Consider the following 5,705-nt stretch of genomic DNA (forward strand, 5'->3'; position numbering starts at 1 on the left):
TTTCATTGGAGCTCCACTTTGGAAAATCCTTAGACAAGAGAATAGTGAAGTCCTAGAACTGGCAGGTTTGCTTCTTGCTCACTTCTGAGCATCGTCCCGTTGCTCACAAGGCAGCCCAGGGCCAGCCAGCAGCACCTAGGAGAAAGCCACAGCTCCACCAAGTCCCTATGGAGTTATTCAGCCCCGTGGCTTCATGGCGAGCTCTCTCCTGGTTCTGGGGCCATGAGAAGAGGTTTCAATCCCCTGCTATCTGCTGTAGCAGACCGTCAGCTCCCCCAGTGACCTCATTTGTCATTTATACCCTCTGAAATATAGCACCGCTTTCCTTCCCAAGCCACGCAAACATATTACTCCATAGTGTGAACACAGGACCTGACACTGTGTGTTACGATCTGCAGTTGTTTTGTTTTTATAATAATTAGCTATCTAATTGCATGTCCAAGCCTGGTTGATGCATTTATATTTGTAAGTAATTAGGATTTATTTGAAAGCATGCTGTTTTAATGTTTAGCCTCCACTTTCCATGAGTGAAATTACAGATAAATTTAATTTTGAAGTAATAAACGGGAAGGAAAAAAGTGCATAAATAACAGCACTGAACATATCAATCAATCCTAGCTCGTGCAGCACTGACTTCTGCGAGCTGTGATTGTCGAAGAGACTGTCCTAAATTCGGGGGGACTTGCCTGAGTGAGATTTACTCTTTCAAGTAATGACTCGTTGTGGTCCCACTATAAATGCAATCATGTTGTAATAAACTTTCACACCCGAGTACCAATTACAAGTACGTACCTGTCCTAATAATTTGTTATCCCAAAATTATGTCCCACAGTATCTGCCTTTTTGTCTAAATGCCAACAATCTCATTTGTCTTTCTACCACTACCCTGTATGTTCAGCAAAGTTTAGACAGAAAAATAAATGATATCATTATCCTTCTAAATGAATATAAGAGGGAGAAAATAAAACTAAAAGCGAGGCAGGAAATTGTTAATATGTTTACAGAATTATCGTAATTGCATTAGTGAAAATAGGTTTTCTTCCACGTCTGGCTTTCCTTTGGATTGCAGCAGTCATTTGAGAGAAGCAGGGTCGAGATATAAGGGGCTTTTCCAATTGCTTCCATGAAATGGCAGGGCGGTAGATAGAGCTGTAATGAGCAAGAGGATGACAATGAGTATATTGCCACGGAGGCAAAGTATTTTCGAAGTTCAGTTGTGATGTACAATTTTCAGACAATCTGGTTAAAGAACTATTTTATTTTTTGGTTTTGTGGTTTTTCTTTTTACTGTTGACCCCTTTTCCTGGGGAGAAAGACATCTCAGGGAAGAAGGCTTAGTGTCAGAAATCCTTGTGCTCTTGGTAACAGTGAGTTCACCACCTCTGTGATTTTGCTGTTGTGCTGGAAAGAAAGGGTGCTCGAAGTGCCTGGCTTCTGTGATCTGCTGTGGGAATCCTGAGCAGAGGAGGCTGAGCAGGTTCTCCTTGGACACTTGAGTAGTGGCTGCACTCTTGACTGGTTGGAAGGATGCTTTCATTTCTCAGGGGGATCATATTTATTCAGTGCTTGTTTTTGGTGCAACACTGACTGGATAGACAGACAGCTACGTCTCGCATCCAAGGATGCGTCCAACTGAAGTCTAGATGCTTCCTCTAGGAATCAGAAGATCAAAGCCTCTGAGGACTTTACTACAGCAGAGATGGCATTAGGCTGTCTCACTTGGTTCAGCTGTAATTTCAGAAAGACTGTGGGATGGAAAGGATTCTGGATGTCCCCTGCCTTAGGGAGGCTGTATGCCCAGAAGAGCGTCTGAAAATGACCCTCTGAATCTCTAGCAAGATACCATAACTATTCTGCCACTGCTCCATTTCTGCTCCATTTCCACTAGCTACTTAATGTGTAGTGTAAAAATACTCCCGTTTATTTTTGTGATATTGTACATGTGTTTAGACTTTATGCATGTTTTGAAAGGGCTGCCTTTTGACTTTATGAAGCTTTTTTCTTTTCTTTTCTTTTACTTTTTCTTTTTTTTTTTTAACTGCGGGCAACATTGGCTGGGAAGTAGACTATTTATGAAATAATGTTGCCCACTGGCGGTGAAGGAAGAGGCAGATCCAGTAAGTGTTTTATGTCATTGTGACAGCTTTCAAAGCAGCTCATTCCAACAATTTAGTCCAGGAGGAAAAAGCATTAGTGTGTGCCTGGAGGAATTTAATGCTACAAAACCTACATATAAGTTCATATTAGAAAAGATTACATACATTGAACAAAAAGGCTGAAGATCTCAAGAGGCTTCAATTTCAATGCCAAGCCTCACAAAACAGGTACAAAGAATGTGATACTGCACATGCCACATTGTAATTACAGCGTTCATGAACCCCCTACATATTGAAAATAAAAGAACCAAGAAATGGCCTTTGATAACGTTTAAAACAAGCAATATTTATTATGGCTGCAAAGCAGTAAAAAATTAAGGAACTCCAGTGCTAAGAGTTGAATCTTAGAATCCAGCCAGCTTCTGTTGCTCCATGCTCTGGCTTGCCACAACTTTTGCATAAGCAGAAGGGAACTGAAGGAAGGTAGCATAGGGTTTTAAAAGCAGAAGCTGTGATGAGGCATCCCTCAGATGTGATCCTTCAGCTCCCTTGGCACATAGCAAAGAGAGTAGCTGGTGACTGCAGTTGGGCTTAGCCCAAAGCAGCACCAAAGACACCCCGTGCATCTTGGAGATGTTTGCTAGCAGAGAAGAACAGCAGGATATGCTGGCACCCTGCACAGCAAACTGTCTACTCCCCCAACCTGGATTTTTTTTTTGTTGTCCCATAATTGTCTGCCTGTTTGTTTTCCCATTGCTTGCTCAAGTCAGATCTTTACTCCTGAGGCTCCTGACTTTTTTGGTCTTTGTGCCTGAACGTCATTCTACTCCTGTGCTCCAGCCCAGTGCTTGTAGCCTTATTCCTCACTTGGTTGTAACATGATTCCCACCTCATCTGTTTGATTTCTCCCCTCCCAGTCTCCTTTTATCCACAGAGGACTTGGGTGTTTACGTGGTTACATGGAGTAAGAGCACCAGCATCCTCAGTGCTGCTGCCCTGGCAAAATTTGCCTTTTCCCCTCTCTTCCATAGACTTGTTTCTCACATGCCATTTTACTTTCTTGTGGCATTTTGTAACACTATTTAAGATGAGAGGCAAGTAACTTTTTTTTTTTTTACATGACTTATTTGCCAGTGACTGACACTGGATGAATCTTCTTCAGTAATTGACATTTAGCAGTACCACTGCTGGCTGAGATTTGATAAAAACCACTGAGCAAAGCATGAGAGTGAAGCCCGGTGGTGTTTTGATGGTTCAGTGGATTCCCATTGCAGTCCATCCTGTTTGATCTGGATTTATAAATATCAGAGCCGTTAATGCTACCGAGGAGAGTACTGGCTATGTCCAGATGTAAAGTCATAGAATAAATATGAATGAGGATGTAACGTATAATGTGAATAATTTGCTTTGAGATAAGTGATCCTCTGCTATGTGTGCTAGATTAATTGGCAACGTCTTAGTGCATCCAAACTTGGATTTCAACAGAGAAATGAAAAATGTAGTTTTTCAATTTTTATTTTTTAATGAGTATGTTATGCCTTTCTAGTTGCACCTGGCCTGTGTTGCTGAGGTTAACAACTACTCCTGGTTTGGTTGTTTGTTTTCCATTGTGGAATAATAGTTACTCTCTTCCGAGCAGAGTATTTGGGGAAACTATTGCAGTGGATGAACAATAGTAGCAAGCTGCTAAGTAAATATAACAGAGGAGGTATGCATTTCAGTGTATTTTATTTTCTGGATTATGGAGTTAAGCATAACATGAAAATGGGTTCTTAGTATTAAGCAGTCAATCCCAGAAAATGATTACACTTAAAATTATCATTTATTTGATTTCTAATTTGACTTCAGACAAACTTCGTTACACAAATATTCCTTTTACTATAAAAACTGGGCAGTGGATGTAGGCCTGCTGCTCCCTAGCACTGAATGAATCCTAGGTGTTTGCTGGCAGTAGGAAAGTGAGCATATTTTGCAGTCACCAGGCAGGAAAGAAAAAGGAATTGTCTTCGGAAGCCTTAACATTTTCCCATTTCTTCAACAGCTCACATAGGGTAATAATGATATTTTAATCAGAAAAAATTACAGCTCCATGCCGCTGCTTGAAGAGACTATTTCATAATTATGAAAAGCAAGATTGCATTTTCTGTTATCCTTAGTTTTAAGAACTGATTTGAACACAGAGTATCTTTTATTGGCTTTTATAGCGCAGCGTTGTGGCTTGGGTGGCTATTGCCCCACAGATCCCCTTTAGTGGGGCCTGCCATAACTACCACCTCAGGGACTGATATGTATATAGATTTGGGGTGCTTTTGTGAGCACACGTTATTACTCTTTCCTTCTTTTGTATCTGAAATAAAAGAAATAGCGTAATTGAAAAATGAATGTATTCATTATCAGTATAAAAAGAGAGAGCATGCCATGCTAGTTAAGTCTTGTGCCGTCTTGCAGATCCATCACAAGGTTTAATCAAATTTATATCTAGCATTTGTTGTAATACTTGGAAAATGCATACTGTAAATAAGTGCATAGAACATCTGGAAAATGTTTTTTCCTTTTCTTTTGCAGTAAGAAGTTAAGCATTCATTGATGCGGTCTGTAGTTGGGGACATATCCATTTTTTTTATATACCTTCCTTATGATTTCCGAGTTTCCTTAGCAGCTGAAGCAAAGCTCTGCTGTTGCCTCTAGTGCAAAATGAAAGCGGTTTAGAGGAGGTACAAAGCTGGGAGAAAGGCTGATGTGACTGGGGCTCACGTCTGCAATACATGTGCTAGGGCAGGGCCGGAATCGGGCTGTGCTCAGGAGGGCCCTGAGCTTGGGCAGCCGGCTGACATGGCTGCACGATGAGGAAGGCGCCGGTTGCTCTGATGCCGTCTCCAGCCTGCTGGTCTCCAGCTGAGGACCTGGGCCTGCCAGCTGCACATCAGCAGCGTTCCTGGGGCCGTGATGCAGAACCGGGGTTTGGAAAGGAGCTCGATGAGACAGCCAGGGAGTTAACGCTCAGCGCCTTGGGTTTGTGCCGCTCATTTGCGAGGCAACAGCATATGGTTGTTCCCAGCTCTGGAATAAATGCTATCCGAAGAGGTAATGAGATGCAGTTGTTGTCTTTGTCCATTACTTCCATAAATATTAAATAGCTCTTCTGTGACTGACTGAATTGTTCCTGAGTTGGCTCTACGATTATCCCTGTAGCCTCAATAATGCCTCAAAGCAAAAGGATTCTGTCCTTTGGCATGCTGAAAAGCAGGGCGGTCTTCAGCACTGTATCTCTGCTTCTGTACATCCTTGTCCAAAACTTCTGTTGTTTTCCCTAGAACAACATCCAACAAGGCCTTGCTGTCCTCTGAAGCAACACTAATTCCTTGGAGTATGCATGTGTGTGCAGAGAGCTGTATATGGGGAGGGCTGGGGAGAACGTGGCCCAGGATAGGTAGCTCAAACATAATCACATCTCCAGAAAGTATGCTTTTATTTTCAGACATTGTGCAGCTGATGGCAGTTTGGCACTCTTTCTGTTTTGGATGAATATGATGAAAAGGGTGCATTCCAGTTATCTGTTGTTAATTTAGTATCCATGGTTAATTCATAACCCACAAATCTCCCTTTCTT

At 41.9% G+C, this 5,705-nt stretch overlaps 1 protein-coding gene across 4 annotated transcripts in view; it reads left to right on the top strand.

Moving 5' to 3' along the window:
* Positions 1-5,705, top strand: part of MACROD2 (mono-ADP ribosylhydrolase 2) — an 835,869-nt gene that overhangs the window by 686,103 nt on the left and 144,061 nt on the right. The gene's annotated exons all lie outside the window — the stretch shown is intronic.

Source organism: Meleagris gallopavo, chromosome 2 (genome assembly GCF_000146605.3).
Source record: "Meleagris gallopavo isolate NT-WF06-2002-E0010 breed Aviagen turkey brand Nicholas breeding stock chromosome 2, Turkey_5.1, whole genome shotgun sequence".
In the NCBI taxonomy this organism is placed as follows: domain Eukaryota; kingdom Metazoa; phylum Chordata; class Aves; order Galliformes; family Phasianidae; genus Meleagris; species Meleagris gallopavo.